The sequence below is a fragment of the Blennius ocellaris genome (assembly GCF_963422515.1).
Source record: "Blennius ocellaris genome assembly, chromosome: 20".
Classification (NCBI taxonomy): Eukaryota; Metazoa; Chordata; class Actinopteri; order Blenniiformes; family Blenniidae; genus Blennius; species Blennius ocellaris.
Genome location: NC_137669.1, coordinates 12,170,356 through 12,195,028, shown reverse-complemented (window position 1 = coordinate 12,195,028; position 24,673 = coordinate 12,170,356).

Here is a 24,673-nt window from a genome sequence, read left to right as displayed (position 1 = left end):
GAACACTTCTTTTGTAAATATTGTTATGTTAATCAGTTTATGCTGAGAGATATGATTTCATAATGTGCAGAAGGTTTGACTTGGCCTATAGAGGAATATCTGAACACTGAAATGACACCATACAGAGCATTTCAGACAGAAATTAATGCAGCCTTCTTAACATTATGTTATATATTATATGTCTTATAGTGGATTGAATATATCATGAGTCTTTTGTATCATGTGCAACAATCCTATTTCTAAAAGAATGTATATTTTACCCTCGACACAGACATCATCTCTCATTTACTGTACATATTTGCACTATATTACCTAATTTTAACTTCAATAAATGAAGCTCTGGCAAGAGACAAATATCTCCAGTGGTATGTATAGTGCGGGTTTATTTGAAAGAATAATGTTTCTAAATCAGCATGGGGGTGAACCTGCCATCATATCGAGAATAATCACTGCGTCTTAAAACCAAAACCACAGGAGACTTGTTTCCCTCAGGAGATTTCCTCTCCTCACAGTTTTGAGAGTTAAATGTCAGAAATGCTGCGTGATGACTTTATTACTGCAATACTCTCTAGTGAATGCAGGATTGTGAGCTCAGTCTCAGCCACACATTTTATTAACGTAAAGCGAGAAGAGAAGTCATGTTTGACATGTGGTTTGAAGAGCCGGAGTCTTTGTGCGTTACAATCGGGAATAGCAGTTGGTGAACTACACACACTTTTCTGCTCACAAAATCGACACCAATTCTTTAGCAATGCTTCCCAATTTCAAGCACACAGGTGAAATGACAGGTTTGTTCATCTGGTTCCAATATTACATTTATGATTCCTGTTGTGGAGGCGAGCAGACCGGACGCACTAAAGGTTGTTCTGGCCAGACAGACAGATTTGGAACTATTACTCATATAATCCATGTTTCAGTGAGAAAACTCCACCTCCTGACATTTTTTTTTTTTTTTTCATTTTACAACTTGACAGTGTTTACCACATGCGTCCCAAAGTGTCATTAAAATAAAAATCCCAGAAGTTTGACTTCAACACATGCGTGTGTGTGTTAATATTACAGGATACAGTGTGAGGGGTTGACTTGACGCCAGGGTCAACTGAATCACCCCGCGTACAGAGGAGACAACTGCTCTCATGAAACAACCACACACCCTTATGACATTTACAGCACCACAGATTTAAAATTATAGGGACATTCACCACTTTTATTTAACTTAATAGTACAATCTAAATCCCTTACGTTGATTGCGTCCCCCTCTGTATTTCTGTGATAATCACATGCCCTTGGCCAATTACAATCAAGGACTCCTCCAGATGTTTTTAGTGTAAAAGTTCAGATCAGATCATTTCTTTACGCTTCTCTGATGACAAGTAACATCTGCGATCATTATTTTATTCTGTGTCCGGACACAGTCACTTCCAGTCACAAAGCTATTTTCATCCAAGAGAGATTATGGATTTCATTTAAGTAGCACTTTTCCACTGCTTCAGCTCGTCCCCAAAGCGCTTTACAGTGTTACTCTCTCTCTTTCTCACACACACACACACACACACACACACACACACACACACTGGTTTGCGTATTCTTTTTGGTAAGATCCTGTGAGAGCATTTTGCAGTCCAGTGTCTTGCTCATATGGACAAAGCAAAATGGGGGATCGAACCTGCAACCCTATGATTGAGAAATGACCCGCTTTACAAACTGAGCCACAGTTTGAAAAAAGAACAGGTAGTGTTGCTTGAAAGTGAATGACACTTGATGTTTTACTTAGTAAGTTACTCTTTGTAAAAACAAATATTTTGCAATACTTGTAAAAGAATGAAACCAACAATTTGAATGAATGAACGAACACCAACGACAGCTGACGTGTGCAGTGGTTGCACACGATTCAAGATTGGCCAGCTGAGCCTCAGCCATGTACAGTGTGCCTGCACTTTGTTCCGAGACTCAAAATACTTGTTTTGCTTATTCTGGATTATTCCACATATAGTATTGTTTTAGTGTTTAGAGTACAAAAAACAAAAAACAAACATCTATATATATAAAACGCAGGGTTTGATCAAGAGCTTTTTTCAAAGTTAACGAACCAAATTCTCTTCATAAATTGTCTATTATAACCATTAATTTTACAATGGACATGTTCCCTTTCTTACATTGCTCGCTTGAACATCTGCTTCTTTAGACGACTTACTATTTTAACTTTGTCAGTTGTCAATTTTTATGGGAAGAAACATACAGAAATAGACTCAAAATCTAATCAAATACAGAACAATTGCTTACAATCATTGTTAATTGTAAAGTAACGTCCCGATGTTATGGAGACAAATGGTGAATCATGATAAACTGATATATAAAGTGTAAATATTGTTCTACTATTTCCAGAATTTATCAAAAGCAGGCGTGTTTGGCGATGGGACTAAAAACAGTGGTAGTTTGGTAAAACTCCATATTGTGTTCACTTTCCATATTGTGCTTTGTTTTAAAGGTGCGTCGTTGAGGAAGAAGTCAGCCATAAAAACAGAGAGGTTTTTCAGAGTCACCAGTGGCATGCAGTAGGACCCCAGAGGCCTCTCCTTTCTTTAATATATCTTCATAATGGCCTTGTTTCATCACCGAGAAAAAACAGTGAGTACTGCTCCATTGCAGCTCCACGGTGGGTGGAAACCTTTGTAACCATCGAGGGAAACTGAAGCATTTCTCATTCGCTCCTTTCCACCAATCCGGGAGTGACAACAGTCTGGCCCCGAGCCTATTTTCCTAGTTAGTGCATCGTGTAAGGGATTGCATTACCGTATATTTTATTTATCTGCCTTTGCATCTGTGAAGAATGGTGCTATTCATTGTTGTTGTTCGCCTTGCTTGGCAAAATGGCTCAACAAATGGCATCAGGAATGAATTGCCCTGCAGATTCCAAGACAAATAACTCTCTCCGAGGTGAAAGTACTCTCCATCTCTCCACTTATTCTATTTTTTTTATTCTCACCCCATCTCTCTGTGGACCATTTGGTAAGTCCGAGGAGGATTTCAAGGGCACTGAGTCATGGCCTGCTGGTTGGAGCAGATGATGATTTAGGAATTGATGTTTGTTCTACTGCTGTGCTCCTTGGTCGTCAAATGGGAAACAAAGTGGCCATAATTCTAATGTCCCGCAAAGACAAAACACATCATGTCTACTGAACAGATCTATGACTGCTTTGTTTTGCTGGTAGTAAATGACAAAAGTGGATGTAGAAAAGCACAAAGCATTTGGGGTTGTTGGGGTTTTTTTCCACTTCTTTTGATAAAAAGATAAAGTTCATCAAGTTACTTCATCTGAAAGTCTTTTTTTTTGCCCAGATACCAGAAGATCATAATAGTAATAACAATAACAATAACAATAACAATAACAATAATAATAATAATAATAATAATAATAACACGAAGCAGTGAGCACTTTTGCTTGCTTCACAGTGTGCTCTCTCTCTCTCTCTCTCTGTCTATCTCCATCTCCCTCGCTGTGCATGGTCGCTTCCTGCCCAAGTTCTCCCATTCCCCCATAGTCATCAGGGAATTGATCCAGCAACCCCAAACGTTAAATTAGATAAAGCAGTATAGAAGTTGGATTGATGTATAATAACCTTGTCAGGACTGAATTCTCCAAAGTGAATATGTTTTTCTATATCGTAGCTGGACCAGACAGCATATGAGGCATATCAAGGAATTAGTTTCTCTACCAATGCAGAAAATGTACAGATATTTGATTTTGTAAATATATATATAGACATTTTTTTTTTTTTTTTTTTTTTAAGTAACTTGTATGTTATGTTCACATACATTTAAAAGATCCAACCACAGTTACATACGATTTGAAACTCTCGACAGCAAATACTTCCATTAATGTGCTTCTATTAATGACCTTTGGCATTGAACAAAAATGGCTTTTTGGTTGGTTTGTAAGGGCTCATTTAGCGAAAACTGATATTTCAATGCGTTTGGGCCTTTCGTTTGCATGTAAACTTTAACATCGCAGTAATCGTCATCAGCATCATAGGAGTTAAGCTTGTATTTACACTTGGGCTACAGTGGTGACAATGCATACTGTTAAACCAGTGCTTGTTTTGGCACTTTTTTTTTGTACTCAGTTTGTTTTGTACACATTTAGGAAGATCTCCACTTCTATCAGTCAAAAACAACGATCATGACATTATTCCTGAAAGAACCGGAGGTATGTATTGCTAATCATTGTTGTTGTTTTTTTTTTGTCATTTATGCTTCTCGTTACACTGCCACCGAGAGGTCTGGCATGCTCATGGTAGCTCTTAATGAGATTTTGATGCAAGTGTGAGTAAATTAATTATTATATATAATTTTTTTTTTTTAAAGATCCGGTGTGAATACACCACAATGTTATCTTTGAAAATAGAGAGGGGGAAATATCAATTCTTGTAAATGTGTGTGAACATGTTACCTGTTACATTCTGTGCAGATTCATAATAACCTACATGCGACTCTTTAAATTTGTCTGATACACATTTCTTAGATGCAGAAATGCATACTTCTACTACATGACAACACGCACCACAGCACACATACTTGTACACATACTTGCACACATGAAATCACACACGCAGTCCAGGTCATTGCCAATGATGTATGTGTCCAATAAACACACTATTGATTAGAACTTCATGACCACGATAGATAGTTTACCATCAGGTGTATAATACTCTGCTGTGTGTGTGTGTGTGTGTGTGTGTGTGTGTGTGTGTGTGTGTGTGTGTGTGTGTGTGTGTCCTATCACCATAAATAATATCTGAAACCAACTCATTCTTTCCAATAACACGCAGCCGTAACTATAATTTGTGTCGAACACCATCACCCTATCCACAGTGCCACAATATTTATCTGCACATCCTCTGAACATACTGAATTAACTGTTCACACACAAATAGCTACATTGTAGAAAATAAATCTTGTTGGAATTTTATTACTTGTGTGCCATTGTAAGCATGGTGCATAAAGCAGGAAGTTGCTGCTCACCGGTCTGGACCTGCAGAGATGAAGAGGTTTGGGAGCCTGTTAAAAGCATCCAGAGCCATTTACAACATAATGCGGCTTATTAAGCTTTCTTTTTTTTTTTTTTTTTAAATCACATATTGCTCATAAGCCTCATGCATGCCAACAAGTAATCACTAGAGTAGGTAAAGGTGAGTGATGCTGCTATTTTTCATGTCTCTTCAGGGGAGCTTGTGTCATAAATTAGCATCATTATTCTTTACTTGTGTCAGTTACAAGCTTATTGTGGCCAATAGGAAGAATACAATAAGGACACTAGAGACAAAACAACATAAAAATGTGTAGATATGCGTATTTTTATCACATGAAAAATTATTGTACTCGCCGAGTCCTCTTGCTGAGACACCAAAATAAGAGCCTAAAGGATGCAGAACAAAGACGTCACCATTCACTGTCTCGTTAGGTGTATTACCTTTCTTGGATGATGTGATTGATTAAAGGCCTGTGGCCCGTTTTTGGATGACTCGCTCTGAGCAACAGGCTAATGTTACTCGATATGTGTTATGAACGCAAAGTCAGTGCAATCTGCAAAATTATATCCTCAAAGGCTTCAAACTCTTTGTATATTTTCTATTGAACAAGGCAGTTTTGACAAGATGAAAAAATACAGCTGCAATCATTGTTGACAAATGTTCCCTGTCTTTGTTCAGTACAAACTCAGAGCGCACACACCTGCCGTGATCAATGAAAATTTGCATGGATCACGTATCTTTTAAAAAAAAAATGCTATGCTAATGCCAAGCTTATCAAATAAATCTCTTGACAAAGGCATTTGCTGTAATCTGTGAGTCCAACTGAACAAACAAGTGGTGAGACTTTACATGACGATGAACATGATGTAAATGGGCCTACTAAATCTGCTGTTTTGCTTACTTATTTTATTTCTGTTGTGCAAGTGCAAAGTTTTCAAAAAGGAAGCAGAGTGAGTGGTTGGAGAGAAGACCAAAGTCGCAACACTAGTTGCAGTTACAAGGGTCATAAATAAAGGGCAGACGCAATTAAAATAGTGTCATGTTTGGCTGGTTAGTTGCTTGGTCCGATTAGAGGATGTGATGTAACCTTGTTTAGTGTTCACTCAAAGTGCATGTAAGCAGCACATCAGATGGTATGTCTGTTTTGTAAGGTCACCACAGAACGCTTCATCCTGGCACAACAGGTCAATACAGTTGCATCAGAATATAGTCTTGAAAACAAATGTGATAAAAGGAACTCATTTTGCCATCATTATGATGCAAAACAGTAAGGAGGAAAGATGATGACCTAAAGTTGCATTGATTGCCTGGTTTAGTTCAGCTGCTTCATCCATTCACCAGATATCTTGACCAGGAGTCACTCTCAAACCAATTTTCAGGGGTCACAATGTTCAACACCTTTTTGTAGTTTGCACTCTAAGCACAATCACTGTAGCAGATAAAATCTCGGGTAGTGGGAAGCCTATTAAAGGTCAAGGCCAGTCAATTAATTCAAATGCTTCAATAGATTCAGAGTAACAACTCGGCTGTTATTTTCCTCCAACACTCAGATGCTTTAAATTTACAAAAAACCAGGGAATTTGTTTTTAAAGCTGCATGACTGCAGGAAGCGCCTAAGGTATTAACAGAAAATCACACAAGAAGACTCCTCAAGGCTCTGCTTCAGCTTGAGCCAGAGGTAAGGGTGGATATAATGCCCCCTAGCAATTCACCGTATGTAGTGGATGGATTCAGATGGGAAAGCCAAGATGAGATTGCTTCATTGATCTGCCAATTCCTGTCAGCTCAGGATGGTCCGACTTCCAGCTGAGAAGTCAGTGACTTGAACCTCCAACGTGATTCCCCACGATGTGAGGGAGTGAAGCGTCCAGTTCCACTGAAAGGATGACAACTGTATCACACTGTCTTATCCACCATCTCATCAACTCGGGCATTCAAGAGGTGTGACCATAAGCCGGTCTCTCCTGAAGCTTGGAAACAGCAGGCCATCTTTATTTTATTATGCCATCAGGACATAAATCCCCGATCTGCGAGACAAATCCTAAAGCTGCTTCGGCAGTGATGAAAAGAAGGCTGGGTCTGTGGTCACAGAAGCAGCACTCACTGCGATTTTCCAGGGACACAGGCATAATTTCTGTTTTATACCTGTTGGCTGTGTAATGACTTGGAGATCAATGGTGGATAAAGTAACTCCAGGTGAGAAGTGTTGGGACAGGGGAAATTCTGTACCACATATAAATGCATATTAAGACAGAGTCATTTCAAGGAGAGACAGAGAGTTTTCAGTCTGGTTTGTACAAGTTTTAGTTTGATATCATCTTAACAAGCCCTGAATTCATGTTATTAAATGCAACATGAATGTTGGGACACAACACAAAGAGACACATCTCTCCCATATCCTGAGCATCCGCAAGAACAACATCCTGACTTCAGTGATTCTGATTTGATTAAAGTAAGCCAAGGTCATAAATACGAAGGATTTTACATCAATATTGCAAAGTGACCAACGAAAAACCCAAACAAAATACAAAAAGCTCCTCACGGGTGGTGGATAGTTGGAAGAGCAAACTCTGAGCCACATTCACACAGTTTGTAAAAGCAGATTGACTTGAGTCACCATCTGTTGGCAGAAAACAACCAGTAAATGAGACTGATCTCAGAAAGTGGGGCAGGTGAGACGGTTTTGTCAGTAATCTTGCTCTCATCACTTATTCCTCTTGAAGACATTTCTTAGAACAAAAGTTTTTGGGGACGAGTTTGGAAAGATGGAAAAAAGGAGCCATACCGGCAAATCATGTAGTAGTTTTGGCCATTTTAACCCTGATGTGATGTCTTGTCACTAGTCTAAAAGTGTATTTATTGTTGATATTGTAATAACATTTCCTCATAATCTAATAACGTATTACATTAAGGAGTACCAAGTTCAAATAAATCCTTTAAAAATGCATTGATTGCAGCCAAAAGTTAAATAAAACACAAATACAAATGCATTTCTAGTAATAAAACCTTTATTTTTGCAGGTTTTGTGCTCATCAAAAGCAGGCATAGTGCATGCCATAGTTGTCATACTCATTTATTGAGGATACATACTGTGCAGCACCATCACAATTATGGTTGTAAAAGAATATTTTGCCATTTTATGACATTTAGTTATTCCGTCATTGGCTTTATTAGATTCAAAATGGCCAAATGTATTATGTTGCTGGCAATTAATACTTTATCGGCTCTTATTACATTATTGGATGCCACAAGGTGCTGCAGCACTGACATTTAGATCTTTTTTTTTATTTCTTGAGTTAGTATAATTGAATACACCTGGAGTTGAAGCAGAAAGGGTTAATACACAATTTCAATTTGAATGTGCTCATTTTATATTACTCAGCAATCTCATTTTGTTTGTTTTCCTAACAAGAATAACAGCTGCTATACTGTTACACTCATTTGGATACAGATGATTTTGAACTACTGTATATTTGCAGTATATTTAGGGCAGGGAGTTGTATGGAATGCTGGAAAATGTTGAAAAAAAAGTTTTTTAATTCACAATAGAAGATATACAAGGTCAAATGTTAAAAGTATGACCTTATACCATTTAATGAATAATATTCTCAGATTTTGAAGTAGTTGATGGTGCAATTCTTAACTAATTTAAGAGCTCCTCAGAAGCTCAACTGGTGTAAACCAAAACAATGTACAATGGCTTGGTACAAGAAAAGACAAAAGTAATGTCCTACCCTTTTGAAAATGTGAAAAGTACGCAAATATTTTTCACTAAACACATTTCTATCAATGCAAGGTATAATAACTATGTTTTAATTTTGAATTAGATCTAATTTCTGATCCTTGCAAATCACTACTTTTGGTTTCATTGTATAAATCCACCCAGGCTTCGCTGAAAGAAAAACTCAATGTAATGGACAGAGATGAGATTAAGAGCGAGTGAACTTGAGGAGAAAAGACAAGATGACAGAAAATAGAAAAATGAAAAGTGTAAAATTGTACAACTCTGAATATGATTGTTCCCAATTGATCAAAAGAATTTTCACTGCTGTTAATTATTCAAAAAGTCATTATTAATTCATGACTATAGGAGACAAAGCGGTTTTATTCTTGAGATATGAAACCTGATTGTTCGTGGTTTGCTAAAGTTTCATGTTTTCTTTTTATTGAACACAGATTTCTTTTCTCACGCTCACCAGTTCGAAGCTCGTGAAAAGGAGTGCCTATTTCTTTTTAAACATATTTCACTTTGAAAGAAGCACAAAAACAACAACCAAACTTCTTGTTAGTAAATTAATTTCAACTGTTGCTCTCCTCTAATTGCATGTATTTACCGCCTGTGTTTCTCTTTCTTTTGTCGGTGAAAATGTCTTAAGCTGTTTTAACTGCAGTTCAGTTTGATAATTATAGTATTACCAAAGAGAGAAGAAGAGACGCTTCAGAATACTTGGAAAAGAGGAAACACAGAGGTTAATTGAACAACTTGTATTGTGTTTGCTTGTTTTGTGTAGGACAATCTTCCCCCCACTGCCTACTCTGCTGTGCGGATAAATAACACTAAACCAAATTAAGTTGTATTTTCAGAGGCAAGCTTTCAGCTGTGGGAGATGACGTTACGTGACGGGGAGAAACATTTTCAAGTCCTTCAAAAACAGTCCCCATATCAAAGTCAAATTGTAGTCGAGACCTCGTGGAAATGTGGAGCTGATGATTGGAAATGGGAAACACATACACTTGTGCCATTTTCTCTGTCATGCTCTCTCGGTTTATTTCCCCCTCTGCCGTCATCCATCTCATAAGCATTCAACATCAATTCTTTATCCACTCAGTCTTTGTATTGCATTCAAACAGAAATGTAATTTCAGAAGACTTTAAACCTTGAATAGTAATAAAACTGAAATAGGATAGAACAATCAGTGCAGCTAATGAGCGATAGCAGTGAGAAAGTGAGAGACTGGAGGAATGTGTGCTCGATTAGACTGCCGTGATAACAATTCAACACATACACAAGAACATTAGGAAATGTTATAACAAAGACATCTTCATTTCTCTCGATCAGAGGGGAGATCCCTTTATCTGTAACTTTTGCTCCCTTTTAATCACTGTGGTCATTGTAGACAATTGGAATTTATGTTGTACTTATTCTGCAAAAATTATGTTCATATACAATTCATTATTTCTTAAAGTACGACACTGCTTACATTTTAACCAGGGATCTCCAGCTTCTGATGATCTCATTCACTCCTGGCAGCTGAATAATGTTAAATGTTTCTCAGACTAAAAGATCAAGATCAACAGATGCTATGAAGCAACATACAACTACATTCAGTTAAATAACAGCGAGAGCAATTATGAGAGAAGGTTAGGCTGGATGATCGGTTCAATTGGAAGAAATCACTGTTTCCAATTGGAACTGATTTATTTGGTCTTAGACAAGAAGCCTGTCCCAGAGCAACGCACAAAGTCACATGACTTCTGTCGTCTGACAGGGGAGAAATAATGTGGGATCTGCAACAGTCCTCTCTCCTCTGTTTGCGACAACATGGTCGGGGACCCGAGCAGAGTGCAGGACTACCGAGGATTTTTTTGTCTTGTCCCATCCTCTGTTTACTTTAGGTCCTCCATGACAGCCGACCTCAACCATGAGTCAATATGAGACAAATAAGTGTCATACCAGCTCAGATGTCGTCTGGGTCAGTTGCTAAGGGACCAAAGCAATCTGATGACAAATAGGCTGCAAAGATGGATAAGGGTGAACAATACAGAACTCGTGAAATGTTGCTGCACAAGCAAACCTAAAAAGAGGATATTTATGGCAAGGGAGAGCCAGCATAGAAGCTCAGTGGGAGGATAATACCATCGCTCCACAATCCAAGAATGTGAACCAAGCCTCAGTAGATACCGTCACATGATCTGACAGAAGATGTGTGGGTTTACCATAGTAGATTAAACCAAAGGTGCAGGCTGTGCAAAGATGCCCCAGGCAAAGTCCAGCATATAGTAGCAGGTTGTAAGATGCAACCAGGAACATGGTGAGGAGACAAAACCAAGTGGCTGGGATAGTGGACAGAAAAACGTGTGTGATGTCTGAAAGAGCAGCAAGACCCTCTCTATAGTCTCATTTAGGGAGCCATGGCCTCGAGGTTAGAGAAGCAGTTACCACTGTGGGCCTTGATGTCTTGTTTTGTAAAAATAATAGCATTTCTTGATGGTGCACGTGTACACTTCTGGTACGATAGGATGACAGTGCCATTCCGCCGCTGCCATTACAAATTACTGCAATGAGCAGTTGAATTAATAAAAAAACCCAAAGAAAACTTTGAAGAAATCAAATTCTACTCAACTTTTTATTATGAGACCTAACATTGTCCACAAGGATGAATGCGTTGAAAACAGAGTGAGCGAGTGGTTGTGATGGCTCTAATGAGATACTTATGAACACTCAAATGGATTTGCATGCTGCTACACTCGTGTTATTCAACTGAGCCTTCAGCTAAGCTGATTTTTTTTTCCTCGACATCTGGCGTCAAGGGTTTATATCCCTATTTTATAAGAGCCGAAACAATTGAACCTGAATAATTACGGACGTGCAAGCAGCAGTCTGGGGATGTTATTAAGCAGGAATACAAACAGCAGAATGATCAACATCCTTAATGAGCACGTCCTGAGTGGAAATCGAAGGAACGCTCACCGAGAATGTTACACAATTGACCGTGTCTATATCCCACACGCTCCCATTAGTTAAAAGGAGCATTAAGATATTCTGGGAAAAATTGCATATTCATGATTTATTTTGACATGTTGTAGCATCACTATTTGCAATTTGAGGACAAACAGAATTCTAATTGCTCATGCGGTTTTCACTCTGACGAGAGTGTCTGCCGTCCTCTTCAGTGACACCCAGCGTTTAAGGAAATGAGCTTGCAGTGCAGCTACAGTATATCTCTCAGATTTGTGATGCCTGAGTGTCTCGGAGTGAAAAGCCTGTTCCATGCAGATAACCAAGTGCTACTGTCCTCCACACATCAAAGAGACTGCTGACTGAATCTGCTGGAGCGTGTGGCCAAAATACGGCCCTTGCAGTGAATCCAAAAACACGGCGATAATGATAAGCTAAAACACTGATCTGAGATACAAGTTCACCCAAGGTACTGTAAAGTACAGTGCCAGCTGCGGGCGCCCAGGGGAGCAGCACTCTCTTTGGCTTAACCAATCAGGGGGCACTGACAGCAGGGCAGTAAATAAAAATCCAGAGAGCTGGCTGGGTCCAAAAGCAAAGGCTTAAAGCCCATAAGAAAACTTTGATATACTGCTGAAGCGTTTTCCCACAGTGCAGTATTTAAATTTAAGCCCTCTGTCCGTGGTGTTCCCGATAATGCCAGAACAGACAGTAAGCATAGTATTTAGGTATGTTTACATGTAAAAGGATGTACTATATGTGATGTTCGCATCATGCAGCATTTGTCTGAATGTATGTCATGAGAGACTCGCTGGTGAATTTACGCTCTTCAGGCCTCAGGCTGTGTGCGTTCATGTACTCTCACATTTGTCTCCACCAGACAAGACTCGTGTTCAAGCTTTCCCCCCCATCGGCAGATAAAATGTTGCAACTCAGCTGGAATGGGAGGTTAAGGCTACAGCCGGGATTCAATACAGATAAAGAGTGGCTATGGTTAAGGTTATAGAAAAAGAAATGTAAGGTGTACTTATATGAGTAGCAGAGTGTCTAATGTGTTCAAAAAGGCTTGTGGAGAAGGCCTTTGAAAGAAGAGGCAGCATTTGAAATAGAAATTACACAAGGAGACAGATGGAAAGACAGGTGGAAAGTAAAAGGGGAAAGAGACCTGAAAAAAAAAAAAGTTGTTGAAAAGCAATAATCCAATTCAACACCTTAGGTTTTTATGAATTATTTGCAGGGAGAGAGCTACAGGGGAGGAAGGTGAGAGACAAATAGAGTAAGATAGAGAAGGTAATGACTGAGCCAATCTACATGCTTGCATTAATATGGTGCAACAATTTACACTGAAAGACAACGATCCCGCACTCCACAGAATGATGAACTGACTGAAAGAAATGTGGTAACAGCCAGCGGGTGGGTTTTCAGTCTGAAGCCAACTGACTTTAAAACTTTCTGCACTGCACCTTCATTTCCAAGTATTCCTTCCCCGTATTATGGAGGACATTTCTAGTAAAGTTCATGTTGCTACTATATTGTTTTTCTATATTGTTTGTTTTATGTTGTTTGTTTTTTTTACTCAAAAACATTGACATATTTATCCCTGTTTATCAGAATTTTGTTGTCAGCTTACACATTTTTTCCTTTGTCCTCCAACCTAACTATGGTGAGGTTGATGGCATTGGACAAGATATACGAGTAAAAGACGGCGATAAACTTTGTAGCATTTATAGAATTTGAGAAAATCGTGAAAAAGCCCTTCCAGTTTAAGCTTCTCGGAATAACACCTTCGTTTATCTACTAGTCAGTGCACCTGACTGATGCATTTAACATAAATGATGATACCATGTTTGATCTTTTGACATTGTGAACATAATCATCAGAATACATGAGTTTTTATTCCAATGTCGAATCACAGTAAGCCTTTTTCTTCGGTTATAGGTAATTCCCAATCAGAACTCTTTGCCCTGATCGATTTTTGTTAATGAGTGTTGGTCAATCTTCTGTATGTTGAAATGAAAAATGTTATGAATTTCTTTGTTCGTGCCTCAATTGTTCACCTCCTGGACGGCCTCTTTTAACAGGCTCTGCTGTACAAGACCCACGAAGCGGGCCTGTGTGAAACACTGTCCAATTTAATGGCAGAATCAATCCAGTGTGCAGTGAGGCTCAGCAGTGACATGGGGCAAATGTCAGAGCTCCAGATGTCTGCAGTAAAACTGATAGTGGTCAACACGTGTTCATAATGATCTTGCATGTTGTACAGAGCAGGTAAGGTGGCGTTTGAAATGTATTGTTGAGATGGCAGGACTGGATTTTCTGTTGCTCGAGTATTGCTGGATGGAGCTATTAAAGCTCCTGTATATCAGGTGTCTACTCAAGCTGGCTCACACATCATGCACATGCCAAGTCTGGCAAGTTTGTAACAGTGAAAGATGCTTATCATCTTGCTCGACAATCAATGTTCAGAACAACATAAATCCTTCGGCGTTGCATTACAAACCTTTTCTGCTCAGTGTGTCTGTCGGGAATCTGTTTTTGATTCCCAGTTTGACGTTTGATTTGTGCATTATCTCTCCCACATGTTCCATCATCACAGGTGAAAATCAGGTGACTTCAGTAGTTGAGGTATAAAGTGTGATACAGCTTTAAGGTGAGCAGTTCTTTCAGGAAGGCTCTGCATTTCTATCAAGGCAGAAATGAGTCAGAGGACTTTTTAAACTCTATCCTGGAGACAACTGTGGAGGACGGGACTGAGTGCTCATGTTCCTATACGCTTTCATTAACACCTCAGGACTGTTCTGAATATAATGAAGTTTCTTTCTACGAGCATGCATTCCAAAGAAGAGAGGGAGAGAGAGAGAGAGAGAGAGAGAGAGAGAAGAGCTCAATTCAATAATCTACTCCTGAGAAACAAAAAAAAAAAATGTTCGTGGGCAGGTTTCTTATTACCTTCTTTTCAAATGCTTGAGTGGAAAATGCTCTGTCCCTCAGTCTTGAGGACATAAGATGCATCAAGCAAAAAGCGCAACATCCATTCCAGATGTTGTACCACGCTCACCTCACCTTCAATCAATTTTCAAACCTTTTTCCCCCTCTTAGATTTAATGCTGTTACTAACAGCGACATCGATTTTCCATTTCTTTTCCATTTTCCACATTTCATACATCCACTTTGGATCGGTGTTACTCCACATTTTGATATTGGATCATTACACAATGAGACTCAGACCTGAGGACCTCTGGCACTGAAAGCGACGCGGAGAGAAAGGTGGAGAAATGGACTCGGAGATAAAAACTGAAAGAACGAGGGGAAATAAGAAAATGAGGATTTGGAGGTGAATGAGAGGAAATTATAGAAATGATGCAATGAGAGAAAGAAGTCAAAGAAGACAAAAAAAGCATGACTCAGTGAAATCTTGATACTTTCATTTTCTGTTTCTCTCATGAGCATCACTTCAACCTCGCTTGATATGTTTATACATGAAACATTTCACAAAGAAGATCACATTTCTTTTGTTTGTAATCCACAGCACTTTCACAACCCTAATTTCACATTGATTTCAATATTTCCCATCTATTCTTTTACATTCACATTGGCGTGTAGATGAACTGATTAAACTTCTGATTTTGCATTTAGAAATAGAAAAACAAAAACACATCAGGTCAGATGGTGAAAAGACAATGTTTTAAAATACTAAATGGAGAAAATGCAAAAAAAAAAAAAAAAAGTAATGAGCCCAATGTGAAACGTGGGTGGAAATACAGTTGGCTTCACCCTCACAGTTGCCACCAAAGACTTTCACAGTGACACTGGAGCCAATATTTGCAACTTCCGCTTGGCCCTGCTGTGATTTAAGGGCAGAGTAGGATGTGTGAAAAAGGATTATATTTCCAGTGGCAACACGCTTCTCTAAAAACAGAGAGTAGAATTCGGCATGAAGCCGAACATCTTAATAAAAAAAAAAGGGAAACTAAAGAACAATGAACTGGGATCTCATGTTAAATTAAAATCAAATTGACTTCTGTCCCTTAGAGACCAATGAGTAATAGACATGTCAATTCAAGCTTATTAGAAATACATAATAAATGATCATAATGATAATAATGATGATCAAGTAATGATCATCACTGACAAGTACAGAAATAGTCAAACCTCCCGGTAAGTGTTCAATATCGATTACTGTGTTTATTCAAATAGGCTGCTATCTAGCAATGGACTTCAGGCTTTTTGTGAGAGAGGGAGAGAGAAGCACACCCTCTCTCACTTAATTAAATGAATCCCTCACTTAAGTAAATTAATGGATACATGTAAACAACAATCAGCCTATTATAACGTCACAATGCTTCCCAAAGCCAAACTTGCTGGCACCTTTTATTTGTCATCAAGTCTGGCAATTATATTTGATATTTGTCCATTTAAATGCTGTCATTTTGGTTTTATCATTCCCACAATAAATAATTTGATAGATCAAACTAAAAAATAAGACTTTAACACATTGAGTAATCAGAGATAATACACCCAATGCTGTTTGAATGAAAACAACATGAAATGTCAGCGACACGATGATTATTTCACAGTTGGAAAATGACTGCCTCGACAGCATAGGCATAAAAATAGATCAACAACAATTTGAAGAAAATCAATGCACGCCTTGTTCTCCATAAAACACCTTTCAATTTCCACCTCATTTCGATCAATTTAACTCTATTTACTGTGACAAACCATGAATTTCAATCACACAAAAAAAAAGAGCGCGAGAGAGACAGGCAACACGAGGATTAGCGTGCAGTGATTGGCTCCAGCCGAGAGCCTCCTGGCATCAATAATGGCGCCGTGGCCCCGAGTGCTGATGAGGCTTTGTGGTGCATCAACAGGTGGCAGGATGCTCGCTTTGTAGCAGCTCTGTGCCACCCAGCGGAGCAACTTCAAAGTCTGACTGTTGTCTGTCTGCCAGTCAAACCCAGAGGAGCTGGGAGTCTCAGCTCATAGTCCAAATTAAGGTATACTCCTGTGGCCCGTGACACATTGACACACACTCCCACCCACCACCACCAGTGTGTTCGCCCCAGAGAGCGCCAACTCGGACAAGAAAAACAAAAAACAAAAAAACAACTTGCAGCAATGACTCACTGCATGCCTATTTTGTATTTGTGCACCTGGGTATATTTATATCAGAGAGAACGAGAGCTGGAGTCACACAGTGAAACGCCAGACAAAAGAAGAGAAATGCTCAATTTGAGTGAACCTTTAATAGCAGACAGTTTGACTTTCCTTTTTATGAGCCAACACACATGGTTGCGCGTGCAATGTCCTTCACCCTACACTGCTCCATGATCTCTGCATGCAGTTTATCCACAGCAAGTGTGTACAGTGTCCTAAGCGTTTTGCCATTGAGATAATTTATCCGTGTGCGTGAGCGAGTGTGTAACATGAGGTTGCGGACAATTCATCTACATTAGCAGGAGATTAACCTGCTCACCCAACGCATCCATCACCTGCACACGCACACACGCGCACGTACGTATAGACACTGACACCAACGCCCACACAGCCAAAGGCAAGGGCAGTGGAGTACGTAGGCGTGCGAATCTGCAATGACTGGTGCAGACGAGATCCAGCCACGCTAACGCATACGACGCTTTTAAAAAGACTTCCACCAATCATGCACCAAAACATAACTATTGTGACACACTGAGAAACGCATAGCTTAAAAGTCAGTCCACTCCTGATGAAAGTATTAACAGACTGGTGGCTCAAGAAATGTGATGATGTATCTTGGCATGACATCTTCAGTAGTGACAGCAGGTATAATTCCAATGAATCAAATCTGTCTGTAAAGAAAATCAGCATTGCCTTAAACTCCTGCTGACTCAAAGAGATCATTGTTCCTGAAATCATTCAGCCGTTATGAGCGACTCCTTGTCTGTTAGTAACATTTCCAAATAGACTGTATGCAACAGTGCTGCATTAGCATACATGTCAGCTGTACAATAACGTGTGTTAAGTCCTCGTCATTCTCAGCTGTGGTCCGACTCATTCTCAATATCATTTAAAAAAAACATATACATCTTTCAAAAGCTTCCATTATGTAGCAGAGGTGTAAACAGATTCATAAACAGGGGGGCAAATGAAAGTGATGCATGATTTACATTTTTAAAGCGGTGAGTCGATTACACAATTTAGGTAATTTACACCACGAGCTATTCATTAGTTTTGTGGTGTTTGTGAGTTTTAGCATGGTTTTTGAAGAGATTTTTTTTTTTTTAAAGTCCACTCGACTTTCCTTTGATTCCTTTAACATTTTTTGAATCTATATCATTGTTTTCATCTCTGGTTCAACACTGCAATGTCCATTACTCAGCAGAAAAACTTTGTAAGCCAAGGTATTTTCCACAGTGATCTCTCTACTTTTCAATGTTTTCGAAGTTGAGCTAAAGAAATAAAGACACTGTTGGTCTATGTTCGATTCACTACCTCGTTAAAAATTTAAAAAAAAAGGTTCATTTTGTCCATAACTCCAAAATATGACCTTTATCAGCACAAAACAGTCCAAGATCTATTTTTTTTTTCCTTAAACTTTGGGATTTATTCAAAATTAATATTCCACTATAGTGTTCATTAGCATCCAGATTCAAAGTCAAGCTCGGGCCAAAGCTTCACTGTTACAAATCATGTATTCTTATAATGTCACCAAACTCATAACATTTTATAGCTGCATTAAATGTGCAGTATGAGCAAACTTCAACTGTTTGCCATGAATGGCGGCACCAGGTTGTTGTTTTCCTTCTTTTTTTTTTTACAATAAACAAAGTTATAAGACTCTGTTCAGGCACTTGAGGTTACACAAACTTTTCCAGCATTTGTTTTTTTTTAATTTGTCAAACAATCAGTGGCCCATTGCATCCTAATTATGAAACGTCATATCTGAGCACACGCACTAGTAACACACATTTTCAGAAATTACCTAAACAAATCTTGGTCTCGCTGCAGAAACGGCAGAATAAATTCATGTTTATTCAGAAGAGGAATACGTTCGACTCACATGACAGATGCCCTTTGAAGTTTGAATCTAGTTTTTACAATGTGGTAAACCAGACAAAAAAAAGATATCAAATTAAAAAAAATGTTAAAAAAAAATCACAAAGAGAACTGTTTTTAAAATTAAGTGGAATAGACACAGACAGCAGTTAAAAGCGTAACTTTCAGACCATAAAAAGGGACATACTGTATCTCATTTAAAGTCGCACTAATGAGAATTTGCAAATTTGTAACCTAAAGCTGAAACAGAAGGATCATAACTTTCATGCTGGGACAAACAAACTCGGGATGAAAGTTTATACACAGTAGTTCAGACAGCATGGATCAATGCAACTGTTGTCCATATAAACTTTCTCTCCTGTTTCATCACCATGCCTTTGTTCTAAATGCATATAGATAACACCACGTCCTCTTTGGTTTCTGTCTTTGTGTGAAAAAAAACCATAACTCTTTCTCCATTTCATGTCGAATGCAGGAACAGAAATTCAATTTAGAAGTGCGATTGGCTGAGTCGCCTTTGGGAGAACGAGAGGCAGGGAGGAAATGAAGGAGAGACACAAGCTCAAACAAGAAAAAGAAAAAAAAAGGTTTGAGAATAGAGACAAAAAAGAAAGAGGGAGAGGAATCTAAATTGGGAGGAGGGAAAAGATAAGAGAGGGAAGCTGGGAAAATTGTGAGTGAGGAGTTGACGGCTGGAGCGGTGACGGGAATCGCAGAAGAAATGGTGCAGAGGAGTGACGGATGGAGGGAGCCAGGGATGGAGGGATTAAGGGACTGAGGGCATGTAAAGAGAATGAGGGAAGGAAGAGAGAGAGACAGAGAGGCATTGTGCTGTGTGGCAGCCCCTAGTTACTGTTTGCTTTGTTTGCCAAGGCAACCAACAGAGAGGGAGAGACGGCTGATAAGTTATCCAGATGGTTAGAGACCGAGAGAGGAAGACGACTGTGCCTTTTCCTGTGTGTGTTTCTGTGTTGGTGTGGACATCAACATGATGGCACTCTGACCAGATGGGGCAAAAGTTGGGAGGCCTGGATCTGGAAAATCACCAAATACTTGGGTGAAGCCATGTTTAGGTTTAAGTGAGGAAGAAGCTGAGTTTAAAGTAAGTCTCCATGTAAGTCAATGCAACGTCCTCAGAAGGAACAAAAACAGTGTGTGTAAAGCTATTCCAGTGTCATCAAGGCCTTTAAATCTCCGGTGACGAAGGGTGACAAGTGACAGCCGTTTGAAGCTCTTCTTCGTCTGTTAATTTCTTATTGTTTCAGCAGGGCCACAGAACGTGTGAAGAACTGGGACACAAGTCCTCATTTTCAAACTGCTTTTCCATTTATCTTTTTCCTTTATTCTTCTTCTGTTTGTGTTCCTTGTCTGTTGTTTCTCCTCAGTACTTTTGTTGACACTTTGTGATTTTCAGATTACAGCCTCGTTTCTGTCTCGTCCTTTTATTCCCCTGTTTTTCACCTCCATCCCCTTCCTACACAACTCTGAGGCACCAAAGGTTGTCAAGGGATTTGACACAACAGCCTAAGAGGACGGAAACAAAATAAACAACAAAAAAATATATCCAGGAAAAAGCAGCGGCATACAAGCTTTTGGATAAATGCAAAAAGAAAACAATCACTAAACAAGATGAAATCATGTATTGGATGGGCATGACTATAAAGCCAGATCAAAAGTTAGCTGGACAGTGTGGGTCATTTATATTTTCATCCTTGAATGCAGGAAATCTGGAAATACATCAGGCTCCGAAAGCAACAACCAGCGCTTGTGGTGAAACAACCATATTGTATTTCAGGAGGTGTGGGAGCTGTGGTGGTGCGGTTGAAACGAAACAAACACCCCTGCCTGAATCGTTTGATGGTGCGAGGCAGCATACAGGTAGGTGGAGAAGTGGTAGAATTCCATTTAAAACGGGGTGCCGTGTTCAAACAACAGAATTAAGATTGAAACTAATTTTACACAAACCGATCAAAACATCAATTCGGCAGGAAAATCTATTCAATGAGCACCCAGTGTTGCTTCTTAAATTATATCAAACGGTTTTACTAGAAACTCTTTCACTTAATTAAAATGAAGCTTTGTTCAGCTCTCTATGTGACATTCGTTGACTTTGATGTCTGAATATGTGTTTGATTGTTATAATTATTATTTTAGCATGAAAAACTGAGTTTAGAGAATTAAATGCTATTATTTGCCGAGGTGTTTTTAGTAGCTTATGGTTATGCTCACCCAAAAAGTTTTTTTCCCCACAAAGTATCTGTATCTTATACTTATCAGTGATAAAAGTTAAAGTTTTAGTTGGTAACAGATTGGAAGTGACATCAGTGGTATCGCACATGATTACTGAAGAAGAGTCAATCGAGATGTGGTGTTTGTATGCAGTGCCATGATTTGTCAGCACTTGGGAAAACAACAGTCATTCCTGTTTATTTCAGATGACCGTTACCGTACATGTTTCAAAAGCCAGATGCCAAAATACGAGACCTGCCTTCAGGCTGGATTTAGTCGACATCTTAATCATTTGGAAGTAGATGGCAGGATATATATGAGTGAGGCTCGATGTTTAGGGCTTCTATTTGCACAAGTGCGTGTCTGATCTATAATGAAGGTAAGTAATGCACTCGTATCTGCATTGCCAGACTTTTTTTTGGCAGTGCTACAGGCCCTATCTCACTGGGCTAGTTGGGCTTGAGCGAGTTGGAGACACAAAACAGTCAGAAAATAAGCATTAGATTCTAGTTTACTTTTTGCAAGTTGCAAGAACGTCAAATGACTTCCAGGCGAAATCTGGATCACAATGAAAAGTTTACTTCACAGTTGCTTGAGATATCTTACCTGACTGCAAGAGCTTTTCTACGATGAAAAACCGAAAATATTGAAAACCTGAGCCTCACGTTTCAGTGAAGACATTTTTTTAAACGGATACGCGTCGATAACGGATTTCTGACTGATCTCAAATCAGTCCATGGTGTTTCGTGTTCATTTATAGATTATAGAGATGCTGACCTTTTTACAGAGGTCTCAGTACAGCCCGTCATCTACTTCGCTTTGTGCTGCAGGGGAGGAGAAACACCATGCATCTTTATTTAATTCTCTGTCCCATTGCTTATTTATGTTAGACGGATGGCCTGTGCCAAGGTGTGTGTGTGTGTGTGTGTGTGTGTGTGTGTGTGTGTGTGTGTGTGTGTGTGTGTGTGTGTGTGTGTGTGTGTGTGTGTGTGTGTGTGTGTGTGTGTGTGTGTGTGTGTGTGTGTGTGTGTGTGTGTGTGTGTGTGTGTGTGTGTGGGGGTGTGTGGGGGTGTGTATAAAGTGCAGGTCGTTGTCAAGGCCAACTAGAAAGAGAATTTTATCAGTTTAATTTAAAAGTGCAAGAACACGTGTGTGTGTGTGTGTGTGTGTGTGTGTGTGTGTGTGTGTGTGTGTGTGTGTGTGTGTGTGTGTGTGTGTGTGTGTGTGTGTGTGTGTGTGTGTGTGTGTGTGTGTGTGTGTGTGTGTGTGTGTGTGTGTGTGTGTGTCTTTGTGAAGGAGGACCAAGGGAGATGAAAGAAGAAAGTTTTTTTTTCTTTTTTTTTTTTAAAAAAAGATTAATTTTTACAACCTGAAGGCCTGAAGCAAAGGGAGAGGGAAGAACAGAGAGTGTTGGAGGTGAAGGGGAGGGAAGGAGGAAGGAAAGAAGGAGCAAAGGCTGCAAGGAGAAACTACGCAAAACAAAAAGTCAAGAAAAAGTGAAAGTAAGAAATAAGAATTGAATAGAGCATGGATGTAAAGACAGACGAGGAAAAAAATGATGTTGGATGAAAACAAAAAACAAACACTCATTCATGAAGTAAACATCAAAGTAAATCAGCTAACATCCGACCGCAACTTTATCTGTATCCAGTAGAATCCCTAGTTTGTTTCAATAACTGTCATAACTTTTAACTCCAAATTGGGTACTGTGAACCTTCTCAATGCGAACTATAAGAAGCAATGCCAAGGCAAGAATCTGAAGCCAGAAATGGGTGAAAATCACTCTAATTTCCAAAAAATAAGTTAAAAAGTTGATTGAAATAGAGTAGTATTTATAACTATCGAAAGATACTGTGGTTCAGCTTGGGTTTTTTTGGTGTTGCATATGTATATTCTCCCTGTATGAGCATGTGTTTTGTCTCGGTGTCCTCACACAATTCAAAAATATTAATTTTATGTTAATTTTAAACTAAGCCTCCAGCCTCTGGTGACCCCTGAATTGGACAAAGTTGTCTAGAAGATGAACTGACAGATAAATTGTCGCCATAACATGTTTGTTTTTGCTGCATGCTGCCATCATATTGATAACTTTCATTGCAACCTCCGTTCTCACACAACTGATACTATTATACTGAAAAAAAGATGATATATGTCAAGGAGTTCTATCCTTGTGAGGAAACAAGTCACAGAAAAGGCCCAAGCCCAGAATTATCAAGCCCACATTTCCACCATGCCACCACACAAAAAGCAAAGATCGAAAAGCAAATTGGGAAAGGAAAACTTGAGTATAACCCATAATTATGTCAGAAAAGACTGGAGCTACTCCCATGTCTAATGGGAAGATTACTGTAGTCCAGATAGAGAAATCTAACTAAATACCATCTTTAGGAATGTTTACAAGTGTTTCTCTGTCGCATTTTACACTATGCATGTACCTAATCTTTAGTATATATGTTGCACATGATGCACACAGGCTGTCATACATTCCAAACAAATGGCTGAGAGACATGAATATGCATTACTGGTTTGAAAAATTAATCAAATAAAAAGGGGGGGAAAAAAATTAAAAAGCAGGTCTCATTTATCCAGCGAGCATGCATGTCAATGTTTCTAATTCGGTCTGTCTGCAGTCTTTGAGGCGTGCCACCCTGATGCCAGAGTGGCTGGCAGGACCATGGACACCCATTCATCTGCACAGTTGTACGGTTGCTTTCACAGCAGTGATCAAAGACAACAAACACACACACAAGGACATATATACATATAGTTAGAGAAATATTAGTATTTGAGTGAACGCGCCACACACAGCTTAAGATTACATGTGCACTGAGGTGTGCTGGTGTTTTGCCAGCCGACATGCAGTCAAAGACAACTTTGTCGACAGGAAGGGAAGCGAGGAGGGAGGAAGAAAGAGGGGCAGCGGAGAGGAAAGAAATGGATAGAGGAGTAAGAAAACAATAAGATAGAAAACAAATGGCAAGTATGAGCGGGGGTGGGCATATATGGCTATTTTTAGCTCTTTAGAAGAAAGAAAAGTAAAGTCTGTGTTCCTCAGTACGCAACAGAGAAAGCTGGTTGAAGAGTTGGAGACGGCAAGATAAATTGTAAAAAAAAAAAGAATAGATGAAGGAAGAGAGGAGAATAAATCATAAGTGGAGAGATGAAGGGCAAAAATGAAGGGAGGGGGAGCGAGATAGAAACAGAGAGTCGTGTGTTAACAGTACGGCAGCAGTAGCGGTAACATTCCTGGCTGAACAGATCAGCTGGCCTGAGGAGAAAGACAAACATGGGAGAGGAAACCATGTCTAGACGACTGACACACACACACACACACACACACACACACACACACACACACACACACACACACACACACACACACAGCTAGTAAGACAAGGTGGGCGACTGCCAAGCACTGCCAAGAACCCAGTGGGGGGGGGGGGGGGGGGGGGGGGTGGGGGGTTGGAAAAACGGGTGGAATAAAGATAGGAGGAAAAGCAGAGGCCAGGAAGAGGCACAGAGAGAGGTGGGAGAAATGGGCAGAGTGTTTTTGTCGATGGGACAGCAGTTCGGCCTGAAGTTTCCAGAAAGATACTGATGATGTGGAAACTTGCTGTGGGTAGCTCAACAATATCATTTGGAGCCGAAAACCCAAGCGTGCAGTGTCATGGTGACATGTCCTTTGGTTTCTCTTGAT